At 40.7% G+C, this 13,877-nt stretch overlaps 1 protein-coding gene across 13 annotated transcripts in view; it reads right to left on the bottom strand.

Moving 5' to 3' along the window:
* The window catches only part of LOC149180894 (peptidase M50B-like protein), a 198,631-nt gene extending 185,227 nt beyond the window's left edge, over nucleotides 1-13,404 (bottom strand). For 5 of the 13 annotated variants that reach the window (XM_089416357.1, XM_089416360.1, XM_089416358.1 and 2 more), the window contains exon 1: nucleotides 13,105-13,402. The gene's annotated coding sequence lies outside the window, so the exon portion shown is untranslated. Of the gene's footprint in view, nucleotides 1-13,099 lie in introns of all 13 variants that reach the window. The other 8 variants (XM_089416359.1, XM_089416365.1, XM_089416366.1 and 5 more) reach the window with 5 other exon arrangements.
* Nucleotides 13,405-13,877: the final 473 nt, after the last annotated feature.

The raw sequence follows: 13,877 nt of genomic DNA, 5'->3' as shown, positions 1-13,877 counted from the left end.
TAACTAGGTTCGGTCTTCATAATGACATGTAATTATGATCTTTGTAAATGATGAAATAAAAACAATAAAATTATTTTTGTAATGCCTTGCTTCATGGGTTTCATGAGCAAGAGTTTTTATTTTTAAATGGCTCCCATTGAGAGCTTTAGGATTTGTCAAAGAGTGATACGTCATGTATGAAGATATGTCAAAAGTATTATAGTTCATAAGACTGTCAAAATAGCCATCCAAAAGACAGGCACAGTTCTCCTCTTGAAGTCGGCCTGCAAGATGAATTAAATACACAAGTCGGCTCACAAATAAAAGACACATCTCTTCATGTATATATACAAGTTGGCTTATTTATGGATAGACTACTATATATATGTGGCTATGGTCTTCGTAAAAGGACAGTTCAGAAATTTCTGGTACTTTTGCAATTTCGGTGGGTAATCACAAAGTACAGTACTTTGCATCTCTGAGATTTCGATGAGCTGAAACATCAAAAGAATTCAGATCATACATATTTCGGTAGAGGTTACAGTTGAAGGTTTCAAGATTGCAGCTTTATGGAGAAGGGAATTTGGATTCCTCTTGAATGTAGACATCAAAAATTAATATACCAGTCACAAGTTCAGATATCCTCTCTGAGTTTTCAGTGATGGTTATCAGTGGAGCATCTCTATGATTCGGATGAGAGAGCAGAGCTCGATCTATCAAACAGAGGAAGAGATTGGGTGTCTAAAGGAAGAATTCGAATCTCTATATAGTTCATAAGGTACACAGCCATACATGTCTATACTGTTAAGGACATGACAGTAAGAAGAAAATCTTGAAGATAGTGATGAAAGGATTTTGATAACACAGTCATGTGAAGATGCAAAGAAGATCAAAGCGAAGGAAGAATCACGAAGAAGGAAAGACAATCAAGAGAAGCAGTGTCTTGATCTTGGAGTGGCTAATAGGTCAAGGGTCTTGGTCTTGGTATTCGTCAAGACTTTCTTGACTTGTGCCAGGAAAGACCACAAGGTGTCTTCCTTTCGTCAAGAACGAGTTCATAGAGGTGAATGAGTTAGCAGATTCATGCATGGAGTTGGAGGGTCAGTTTAACAGGGTCTCCAAGTGGTAGTTCGAATTTGGGATAAGACGAGTTGAGAGCTTCAATTTAGATTAAGGCAAGGACAAGTTATAAACTCCAAGTCATGATTGGAGAGGGTTCAGTTCGAACTCAATTAACCAAGTCAATCACAACTGCAGTTCCAAATTTGTAATTGTCTAATTATAACTTTTCCGATTATAGCATGATCAAATAGCATAAAGGGAGGACGAAGGCACAGAATTCGATCAATTGTTTTGTGTTCAAGGTTGTGAGACAAGACAATAGCTCACGGGATTGTGAGGGTGTGCACAAGAATTGCATGTGAGTTCCTGCTCGTGATGTGCGTATTATTGAGTAGCAAGTGCGCATAGATTGAGGGATTTGCGCTACAAAATGGAGGCCCTGTGCACATGAATTTAGGAGCCAAGAAGAGAGGCTAGTGCACAAGAATTTCGAGCCTGTTGTGTGTAAAGGATAGGAGTTGTGATCAAGTAAGGTTCAGGGAAATTCTAGGCTAGGTTAGCAGGAGAACAACTTTGTTCTCAATAGACAGTTTACCTTGTATCAAAACTGTATACTCTATCAATAAAATACCACAGCAAGGAGAGGGTTTTCCCAATTGAGTTCCCTAGAAAATTATTGTGTCTCTTGTGTAATTGTGTCTTTATCTCTATGTTTAATTCTGTTGCTTCTATTGTTAAGAAATTTTGTGTCTTGGTGAAAAAAAAAAGTACTTTCAGATTGTTCATTCAAGCAGCAAGCAGAATTTCAAGGAAATTCAACATACTAAAAAGATTTCAAATTTTGAATAATGCAGCAGTCAAGCCAATGGGCTTGATAGAATATTGTAGAGGATTCAGTCAGAGGGTTTCTCACCTAAACTCTGAAAGCATGTAAATATTTTTAATTATTGGTGTATATGAATAAATAACCTGCCAGGCTACCACCTTTTTTGAAGGAAGTCCTCACAAAAATCCTACTGAGTACTTTCCCGTGATCCATGGATGATAAATGGTGTAAAGTTTAAACCATTGACCTTGGCTATGAAGCCAAATGCTGAGAGAATCAAGACAGTCAAACCCTTAACCTCCCCAACTTTGGGGGAGATATAAGAGGTCTCAAATTTGGCTCATGACCATTTGACCTAACCCTTGGGGCTAGATAAATTATCACTTACAAAAAGAAGAAAAAGATAAGATATCGTTCAAGATTCACAACAAAAATATATCAAACAATCACTGCAACATCCTAAAAAAGGAACAATAATGGAATGCTAGTTTTTTCATCAATAATTTCTCATGAGATCCTCTTTGTTTAACAAACCAATACTCTTATTCAAACTTTGGCCTTGCCACTTATGTATTCATAAGAAAACATATCTCACAAGGGAAACAATTATCTTTAACCATATATCCCTTGCCATGGACATAACCCATAGGAATAAATGGCTTCAATGAGACAATAGAGGTTTGCAACATATTCCATAAGCTAACCAGCATATTCATTAAGGACACCAATTAAAATTTGAATTAAGCATTATTATACAAAGCAATAACGATATACAAACATTATGTTCATTGTTGAATGGTCATCAACAAGCTTTGCAAAATCAAGCATTTTTCCTAAATTTCATCTTTGCTTTATATCAATCAAAGAGAATTTGCAAGCATGCACCAATATCTTATGATTTTAAAGAGGCATACATCATTTTTTAGCACCTTTCTCCCGGATAAATCTATTGTTATCATTTTAAGTTGGTCAAACTAAGGTTCCAAATATATGTTCCACACTTATTACCTCAAAAACTGGTTGTTGAAGGAATTCTTCTACACGAGAACATCCTTATTCACTTTGTGTGATCTATAATTGGTCAAAATCCATTAGTTTAACCTTGGTATGCCTTAAAGGAGGATTCAAGGAATGTATATACTCTAATTTGTTGATAACATACATGGTTTTCGATGCTTCGACAAGCACAAGGCAGGAGCAATGGCGCTGCGGAGGTTGTCTGAAAAGGGTTAGGGTTATTCTGCAGACAATCGCCACGATTGCACCCTACTCACCCTACCTACCTGCTAGCTATCATCGTTCGTTTCTCCCTCCGGCTGCAACACCCGCTGCGGTTCCCGTCACCCGTAGCTCGTTGAGCCACTCCGTAACATCGTTGTTTACTGTCCTCCTCCCCGTTCACTGCATTCCCACCGAATTTCGATACCCTCCCCGCGGCGACGGTTATGATGGTCCTGGAGGCAGCTGGCGGAGATCACCTTGGAACAGGTATGGAGCTTGACCTAGTAGACTATTTGGAAGACCTGTTGGAGAATGTCAATATCTGGCAAACCCCTCGCTCCAACTCCTTCCCTTCTGCTACAACCTGTCGGCTACCATTACGGGTCTTCCTTCCATCTCGAGACCTTCCTGCTCCACAGTAACTTTCTCAGAGCCTCCTCCAATCTAGCCGTTTCCTCCCTCGCCGCCGCAGTCACCCTCGACTACAACCTTCGTTTCCGCCTGCCTCCATCCTAATCCTGAGGCGGCTAGCTCTCAAACCCCCCTCTCATCCCACCCTGGTGAATCTTCAACCAACCCTCTGAGAACCCACACCCCGGCCCAGGGAAACCCACAAGTTTCGGTACCTGAGGCACCTCCATCGGGCAGTTACGCGGCAGTACCCCCTCTCTCAGAACCGATTCTAGTGACCGAACATCCCTACCCTGAAAACCCTAATTCAAACCCTAACCAGCCAGTGGAAAATTTGGAGGACCCTGAAGAGCCGACGCAGAGGGGGAAAAAGGAAGTGCTTCAAAGCCAGAAGCGAAGACGTTATCCTCAGACTCGGGGAGGACATTCAGTGGGGTGACACCATGGACACAGCGGACCGAGTTCTGGTAGGAAGAATTCGCGGTCGTAGCTACACAGCGGCTAGGCTTAAGATGTGGACCTCGGAGGTATGGGGGCAGCACCTAGCGAACCTCCCAACTGTTCAAACCTTTGTTAGAGGATGGTTCGCTCTGCGCTTTGCCAGAGCCGAGCACACAAACTGGGTCCTGTCGTCCTTCTGGCATTTCGAGCATGCTCCAGTTCTTCTCCGGCGATGGAACCCTCTTTTTGACCCGGAAAAAGAACAGATAGGAGTCGGCCCTATATGGGTTTGGCTACCTGGACTACCCCTTCAATTCTGGTCAGAGGATATATTCTGCCGATGCTATTCCGCCGCATCGGCAACACTCTAGGAACCTACCTTGATCACGACAGATCATATCTAGCTTCAGGCATGATGGCATATGCCAGGATGCAGACGTTGCCACAAAGTGAGACACCTGTACAAAGATTGTCTATTGAACAAGAAGGAAAGGGCCGGAGATAAGGGGAAGGATACATTGCAGAAAAACGCTCAAGCTCGGGCTGGCCCTCTAGTGGGGGAAGAGTTAGCAAATTTGGCACACTCTGAAGCATTACCTGTGCCCACTAAGGTGACCAGAAAGAAGCGAGGAAAGGCACCCATTAGAGCACCCTCTCCTCCTCTAACCAGCGCAAGGGCGGCTACTGAGGCTACTTTCTCTATGGGTATGTCGATTGCACACTCCTCTGTTTACTCTAATGTATCTCCGCACTGCATTGAAACTAGTTATGATCAGTTCTTTTCAGTTCAATCCTTTTCTCACACCTTCAACCCTCCCAAGGCTATGGATTGCCCTATCAAACCCTCCTCCCCCACCATCTCCTACATTTAGCCATCCTTTCCTGATAAACCTCCCCCAAATTCCCATTTACTTGTTCCTCCCACTCATTCCAGCCCTCCACCTCTCAGATACCCCACCAGAGCTAGGTTTCGCTCTCAGGCCCCTGACTCTCTGGGTATCGGCCTCCTCACCTCTCCCCCTCCTCTAAAGACGACTAGAGGCAGACCCTCTTCTCTATCCAAAGCTAAGCTACAAGCTGGGGAAGAGATTGTTGCGGGCAAACAACATGCCATCGACTGGGTACTTAGAGCAGTGAATACCCAAGAGCTCCCTCCTCCATGAAATTTCTCTCCTTCAATTGTAGAGGGTTGACTAGCCCTACCAAAAAACTAGCCATGAGACTGCTCTCAGCAGAATCCATTGATATTCTTTTTCTTCGAGAAACCCTAGGCCAAGGTTGTGTCATTACCCACCTCCTGGAATCCTGGCTGCCTGGATGGACTTTCCATACCCTAGATGCATCAGGGCAATCAGGGTGTCTTGCGCTGGGGGTAAAAAGTCGATCCATCAGAATCTGTAATGCATGGGGGAGTTCACGCCACCTAGGAGCTGACATTTATTCCTCAGAGCTTGATATTGAGCTCAGGATCATCAACATTTATGGCCCCTGTCACAACAGGGAGGAATATTGGAGCAGACTCCTAGACTCACACATCCTTCAAAAGGACAATCTTGTTCTGGGGGGGGATTTAAACTTCTCCATCGGCTTTGCGGAATCATGGGGACACAATGCCCAAAGGGACATCCTCTTAGATTTTTTCGAGGCCAATCTGGAGGATCATAATCTCATAGATATCCCCTCCCCAAAAATATTGCCCACTTGGAGAAACAACAAATCAGGAGCGGACAGTCTCTCTAGAAGACTAGATAGATATCTCATTAAGGAGCATATGCTAACCTTGGGGCAGGGATATAGACAGTGGGTGGGCTCTGGCAGAATATCAGACCATAGGCCGATCTATTTGGAAATCAGAGGAGGTATGAACAAACCAAAAGGTCCTTTCAAATTTAATGCAACATGGTTGAGGGACGCTGAATATATCCAACTAGTAACAAATTACTGGAGGACTCATCCCCCAGCGGCAGAAAGGACTATATCGGAAGGATTTGCAAATAACTTAAAAGAACTCAAGAGCCTCTCAAAGCAATGGGCTCATAAAAAGAGATCGCAGGAAGACCATACTCTCAAACAAACTAAAGAAGCCATTGGAAAGTATGAAAATGACCATGAGGGGATCTTCTCCTCCCCTGAGCACAAAGAGCAGATAACCTCTCTTCGGGCAAAGAGAAACCAGATTCTTAAGGACAGGGAAGAGAGCGGGAGATTGAGAAGCAGAGCCATCTGGATTAAGGAAGGGGATGACAATACCAAGTTCTACCATAAATTTGCAAATGGGCATAAAGCTATCAATACTATTTGGCAGCTATCAAATGAACAAGGAGAACCAATGAACACCTTTCCCCGACTGGCAGCTATGGCCTCTGCCCACTTCAGGAACATCTATAAGTCACCACCAAATGCCACCTTGGGAGACATAATGAGGACAGCCCAACTATTCCCAAGGTTTGTAGAACAAGAAGAAAGCGGGGAATTGATAAAGGAGGTCTCCCTGAGAGAATTGGAGGACACTCTCAAATGGTTTAAGCGAGACAAAAGCCCTGGTCCAAATGGCTGGAATGTGGAATTCTCCCTGGCCTTTTTTTATACTCTGGGGGGGACCGATTACAAGTTATAGAGGAATGCAGAGCCTCTGGAAGAATGCATGAGGCCTATAACTCAACCTTTATTGCCCTTATTCCCAAATCTGACAATCCCACCTCCTTTAATGATTTCCAACCCATCTCCTTATGTAACTATATCTACAAGATCATCTCCAAGATTATAGCAAATCAGCTCCAGCCAATCTTATCAAACCATATCTCAACTGAACAATTTGCATTCTTACAGAATAGACAAATACATGAAGCGGTCGGAACAGCACAAGAGATTCTACATTCTATCCAGACCCACAAGCTAAAGGGTATGGTCCTGAAAGTTGACCTCTCGAAAGCCTTTGACAGAGTCAACTGGCTATACATCAAAATGCTCTTAACGCACCTGGGTTTCCCATATGAATTCATAAGATGGATTATGAGTTGTATCACTAATGTAACATTCAGCGTTCTCGTAAATGGTGCGGCCTCTCCTTTCTTCCACTCCGAAAGAGGCCTCAAGCAAGGATGCCCACTGTCCCCACTCCTCTTCTTACTCATCATGGAAGGTCTCAGTCGTTTGATAAAGGAGGAACAATGAAGAGGCAGACTAAGGGGGATCCGCATCACTGAAGGATGCACATTAACACACTTGCTCTTTGTTGACGATGTGCTACTTTTCCTAAATGGGAGTATTGGCGATGTGACTGCACTCCTCAATTCCTTCACTATATTCCTAGCAGCCACTGGCATGTTGGTTAATAATGAAAAATCCTCTATAACGGCTATAGGATGCTCACCATACGAGATTCAGTATGCCCTGAGAAGATTCCCTATAACCTACTGCAACTGGACGAGGGGCTAAAATATTTGGGTTATAGATTAAAGCCACATGGTTATAAGAATGCTGATTGGATCTGGCTCATAACCAAATTGGAGAAAAGGCTAAACATCTGGTACCTAAAATATTTATCAAGAGCAGGAAGACTGATACTCATAAAAGCAGTGCTGGAAGCAACTCCAGTATATTGGATGTCTTTAGCATGGATTCCTAAAGGAATACTGGCCAAAATTAAAAACCTATGTTGCAGATTCCTGTGGAGAGGGAACCAACCCGGAAGGATTTTTGCCTGGTCCAATTGGGGCTCTTTGGCACTCCCAAAGAAATGGGGAGGATGGGGTATCAAAAGCCTTGACTCTTTCTCCATAGCCATGGCAACCAAACTAGGGTGGCAGCTAGTCACATCGCATAGCCTGTGGACTAAGGTGGCAACATCTAAATACATAGCTCCTTTAAATCTTATGGACTAGATTCGACAACCTCAGTGGACACAAGCTGGAAAATCGAACATATGGAAAGCAGTCCTACAAGCTATGCCCCTTATCAGGTATGGACTCACATGGAGAATAAAGTCAAGAGAAGTTGTTAAAATAGGGATGGATCCCTGGATTGGATGTGGGAACGCTCACAGACTCCCACAAGAGCTCAGAACATACCTCACTTCCAGAGGGATCTCTCACCTTAGCCAAATAGCAAACAATGAACGCTCTACATTTTTGCAACAAGCATGGAAATCTGGGAGGACACTACAAATCCCTCGATAATGGCAACAACACTGGAAAGAATACACAGAGGCACTCACGGAATCCCATATCAAGATTCAAGAAGGGGAGGATAAGCTAATCTAGGCACATGCGAAGCATGGAAGATACTCACCTAAAGAGAGATACATAACTCTTATGAACTCACTGAAACCACCGCAGTGTGAACCGTGGTGGAGAAGTTTATGGAAACTAAAAGCACCCCCCGGGTCCAGGCTCCTCATGTGGACCATTCTGCGTCACAAAATCCCAACAAGACAAAATTTGATCAAGAGATCATTTCATGGACCCTTTTGGTGCGGCCTTTGCAAAGCCGACAATGAATCTAGGAATCATCTCTTCCTTACTTGCCCATGCACAAAGGAGCTATGGAATACTATTCATTCTCATATACCCTCGCTCCCTATGTGGCAGGGAACAACTGTTCAAGAAGCCTGGGAGGGTTGGTGGTCCACTGTATCCTCAGAAAAAACAAAAAACATCCCTTTACTTACTTGCTGGGCCATATGGATTGCCCGGAACAGAATTATCTTTCAAAATTCTCCCCCCCACTGGCCGGCCATCACTGCACAAATCCTAGCAGACTACCAACAGATTCCAGAGGAGGAAACAAATCCCAATCCCAGGCATATCATACCCGAGAGCATAAACCAATCTCACCCCTGGGCATACTTTGACGGCTCAGCTCAAGACATAGGATGTGGGGGAGGAGCTGTCCTTCATATTACAACAAATCATATTTACAAAATCCAAATGGGATTGGGCAGAGGGACGAACAACTTTGTTGAGCTTTCAGCAGCAAAATACACCATTCATTTTGCTTTGGAAAAACAGTGCAGAAACTTACAGCTATTTGGAGATTCAAAAACTATATGCAATTGGATAAACAAAGCTACAAATTGTCATGCATTTTCTCTGAGACACATCATGGAAGAAATATTCAGACTCATAAATTTATTTGACACATTTACTTGTCAACATATATACAGGGAGCGGAACACAGCTGCCGATCTACTATCCAAGGAAGCAACGCACAGGCCTATAGGAACTTGGAGCATACTGGAGCAAACTGATGGAACCTTCCATCAGTATTATCATAGACCTTTTATAGAAATATCAGAATAGTAAAGCTCAATGGGAGCTGGACACATAAGTTTTTGTTATATATTTTGTTGTCTTTATATAAATATTATATGAAGGTTTTTATCAAGCAGTTCTACACATGACAGTTATTTTTTGATACTCTCTACGTAGAGTAAGTACATAAATCATATTGAAAATCACAGCACAGAGCAGTGTCTCCCTGCATGGAGTACACCTCTTTCTATTTTGAATACTCAACAGGATAGGCTTCTAGCCCATAGTACAGTATATGCCACTGGCATTTGCAAAATGTAATTTTCCTCATTAATGAAAATTACGACTTTTTCCAAGGGAAAAAAAAACATACATGATTTTCAGAATATATCATCAATTTTCTTCACGAATAGCGTTCACCAGAATGGTAAAGACAATGTGCTGACTGGCTGTAGATATATTGCAAATGTCTCTAACTTCAACAAATTACTTAGCGCTTTCTCAAATTCTTCACTTTTGTATTCATATGCCATCTCAAATTCTTTAAATTTTAATATTGTATTGATGGGCCTTGAAGTCTTTCCAGTAAATCTTCTATTAACAACTGGATGCAAAAGCTTTCTGTAACTTCTATGACTCATAAGATAAACTTCACCGAAAAGCTATCTGATACTTCCCCGTCACTTAAATTTGCGGATCCAATGTAACACAATGAACACAAAGCTTTTCCATTTTGTTTCAATACTTATCATAGCCTTCATCAACAATGTACTGGCTACCTTCACTAAAAGACTGGCTCACTTTCACTTATCTCTGATAAAATGACCTCTTTCAACATCCCTATCTCGATTCTCAACCAAGATATCTTCAATGTTATGAGTCATGATAGTGTAAGTGTCAACAAGAAATCACCATCCTATCCTTAGATCTTGAGTTGGCTATAACTAGATGATTTTCTAAATGCAAGGCTGTTGTCCCAGTGCAATCATATAGATATTAGATAAAAACAAAAATAACTCTCGACTAGATTAGCATTATATCTTTGCTAGTAAGCCTGGATTGCTTTATACATTTGAATGTGAGCAGTATGTAATCATTTCTACAATCATTAAGAAGTAGAACATAACTTGGGAACCCTTTACTTTCCGATGCCAACACTGAATAATAATAAAAATATTTATAACTCCTTAGCCTCAACGAGGCGACTTTCCACAAATTAATGGTAGCTGTGATGTCTTGCATTACTCAAATGTATTTGCTAACTGTGTGGCCATTTATAGAAATGCATGTTTAACTATATTCGTAATGATTGAGATTTGTACTAACATCACAGATCAATGGGAAGTGACCCCGCATATGGTTATTTATCCTTTATCGTAAGCCCCCCCGCCCTCTCTTCTCATCCTGGGGTAAATTAGCATTTTCTCTTCCTGCACATGATTGGTCTCTATTTCATAGACTAGGGTTTACCTTTTGGATTTGCACTTTTGTATCTTAATTTTCTTTGCTTTTTTCACGAGATGATGCCTTTGGCACTCCTGCGTTGTCAATATTGCTTGATCTACATTTTAGCCCCCATTAACCTTTTACGTTCATTTGTGGATATTAAAATAATTTCTTCCTTCCTGACTCCCTTTCTTTCTAGTACGAATTTAAAAATAGGGAAAAAAATATATAGATTTAAGGCAACAGGAATGTCACAGAAATAAGACTCTTTTATTAGAATAAAATAAGGTGATACAAGTAAGTACGTTCCTGTAGTATTTGTGATTAGCAATAAACTTGTGATCATCATAATTTACAAATAAGAAATATCAAACAGTATTGAATAATTATTATAAATTTTGGAGTTTTCAGCTGGAATTCAGCGAATCAATTTTTGGTTAAATTTCTAATTATTATAAATTTTGGAATTTTTGGCTGGAATTCAGTGAATCAATTTTTGGTTAAATTGTGATTTTTTGTTATTTAAAATGTGTTCTTTTATTGTATATATGAATCTAGCACACTGAGAAACCACCCTTGAAAGTATTTGAATGCATTTAAATTGTGGAGAGTTCACATCTCAAAATTATGATTCCAAAAAACCCAGGTCACATTTTAGACAAATTTGACTGAAAAATATGCCCAGAAAAGCTCCAAAAACATATAACAGTTAAACTATGACATTTTTTTTTCCAGAAGAAAAAGCTTTTATATTATATTGAGGGAATATATACAAAATGGACATGATAGATCTGAAAAGATCGATGGATGATCATCTGAAAAGAGAGGCAGACATAGAAGATCTGTTGAACTGATGGATTTGCAGCATGGATCGCCTGTGAGAAAACTGATAGTCAAAATGACAAAATATATAGCATCTGAGGATGAAGAGAGAGAATCAAAAGGGCTGCGAGCATAGGCAGCCATGATATGGACAAAAATTCCACAACGGATCAGCATCAGCGGTCATGGAGAAAAGAGAGCGGAGAAAAGAGACAGGACATATATGGAGGAGAGGGATGAGTCTTCAAAAAAAAAATTATTCCTCCATTTCCAGAGGCTCCATAGAGCGATGGGAAGGATAGGACGAAGGGAGGCAATCTGTCTTCCCCACCATGCAAAAGCTGCCTCAACTGAAATGAAACAAAGGTGCGGGAAAGAGAAGAGCTGAGCAAGTTCGGACCAGATTTGTTGAGAAACAGGACATTTGAAAAACAGGTGAAAATTGGTTTCCTCGTCCAGCTTGCAGAGGGCGCATCTACTAGGCCCATGCCAAGAGCGCTTTCGCAAGGACTCCCAAGTCAGATTTTTGTTTGAAAACACCAACCACGTGAATAAGGTCACTTTGAGAGGGCAGCCTAGATTCCACCAGAGTGCTGGAAAACGCTTGCTGATCATTCTGTTTGAGAGTGCTATAAGATCCATGTAAATATCCTTGACTATTGCATGAGAGGAGGAACAGTTAAACTATGACATATAAAACTCTCTGTCAATCACGTGTGCTCAGAACAACCGCAGTACATCCTAAAGTACTCAATCAGGAGCATGTGTGGACATCGTCATATGTAACTGCTGAACCTCGTGACGGCATTCAAGCAGTGGTTGACATGTCAATACATCTTAAAATGAAACTTCCCACACAGACATGTCGCACTATATTTTCTTTCACAATAGTTCATATGTTTCATTCCCTTGTTTCTTATGTCTTGCCATTTCCAAATTACCGTAGCTTTTGCAATGACCAATTGCAGAATACTGTATTGTTTCATTTTGAGCTCTGTAAAAAGACAATTAGCCCATGGTGTGGAAATTTTGGTTGCAAATGCATCCTAAGAGTGGGTCCAGTTACCTGGAATTACTCATTCAAGAATTGTCCAGGTTAGCCATTAAAAAGCCCAAACCCAATTTTGCTCTTAAACCACTAGTGCCAGACCAGCAAACAAGCATAGCAGTGCAACCTCTGGTGCCATCCAATCATACTTACAGTGGCATTGTAAGGATTTGATGTTCTGAAGCAATTTAAGGGCATTCTTATGTTTATGTTGCCTTACGTTTACTTAGGAAATCTGGGGGCATCTAGGGCATCTTTATCTACCAATACCATAACAGGAATCGTCTCTTGCAGACTATTTGTTATAATAAATATGGATTGGAAGACATTAAAACCTGCGTTTCACTAAATACAAAGATATTAAAAGACAAATTTCATTCCTGGAATAATTACATGAGTTGCTTCTGTTATTCAGCTTAAAATAACAGCCATTATGAAGCACCACCTGGTTTGATGCAGAGAACGCTAATAAGTGTCGAGGCAAATATCAATTCGGGAAATATCAAAACAAGTCAAAACAGTGATGAAGCAAAAAATTAAGGGTCGAGGTAGTTGAAGTTTAATAGGTTAAGTTGAAGGAAGAGTCATGACCTGACCTCTGAAAATTTAAGATGCTGCTGGAACCCCTTATTTAACAGCAATAATGTCAGCAGCGCCCACCTTAGATAAAGAGGAGATCTCGCGTTACAGATTGCCGGCGACTCGCATTTGCAGGACGCCGGATCTATCCCCGTCGAATCTATCTATATCTTCATTGAAAGATGCTGTCTCGTCCTACTCGTTCCACAAATTATCAGAAATTCCGTAGAGAAGGAAAAGCCAGTTGGTTGAGAAAGGCAGTTTCTTGGAAGTAGAACGATTGACCGGGATTAGGAGTGGAAACTATCCATGAATAATGATGAATTATAATTTTAATTTCAATCGTCTTTTTGCTTATTAAAAATGCCCTTATTTATTTATTGTTTTATTTTTATTTATGTGATTTTAAAAAAGTGTCATTTTATATTTTCCTATTTAATAGGTTAATATTATTTATTTATTAGTTTTCCAAAATAGACCTGGTATATTAAATTATTTTGATTTTAATGTTATTAAAAATAAAATAAGTAATTTTATTAAGAGATTAATAATATTATATTGGTAAGGTGATTTTTTTTTTTTAGTGATTTTGTGTTTCATATAATAATGGTGTGTTTCTTTTCTCGGGGGTTTATTCTTATTCTCTAGATTTTATTTTAGGCTTTCTCTTGGATCGTCTATTCATTCTCTCCAAGATTCTACTAGCATATTGGGTGTCCCTTACCACAATTCTTCTCTCTTTGTCTCGTGCAAGGAGCTCTAACCACGTCCATCCCCATTGGTAAGGATG

This window comes from Pinus tabuliformis, chromosome 3_2 (genome assembly GCF_031772625.1).
Source record: "Pinus tabuliformis cultivar Carrire ecotype Pingquan chromosome 3_2, CPIR1, whole genome shotgun sequence".
Classification (NCBI taxonomy): Eukaryota; Viridiplantae; Streptophyta; class Pinopsida; order Pinales; family Pinaceae; genus Pinus; species Pinus tabuliformis.
Note: the sequence above shows the minus strand (reverse complement) of the source record. Positions and strands in the feature narration are given on the sequence as shown.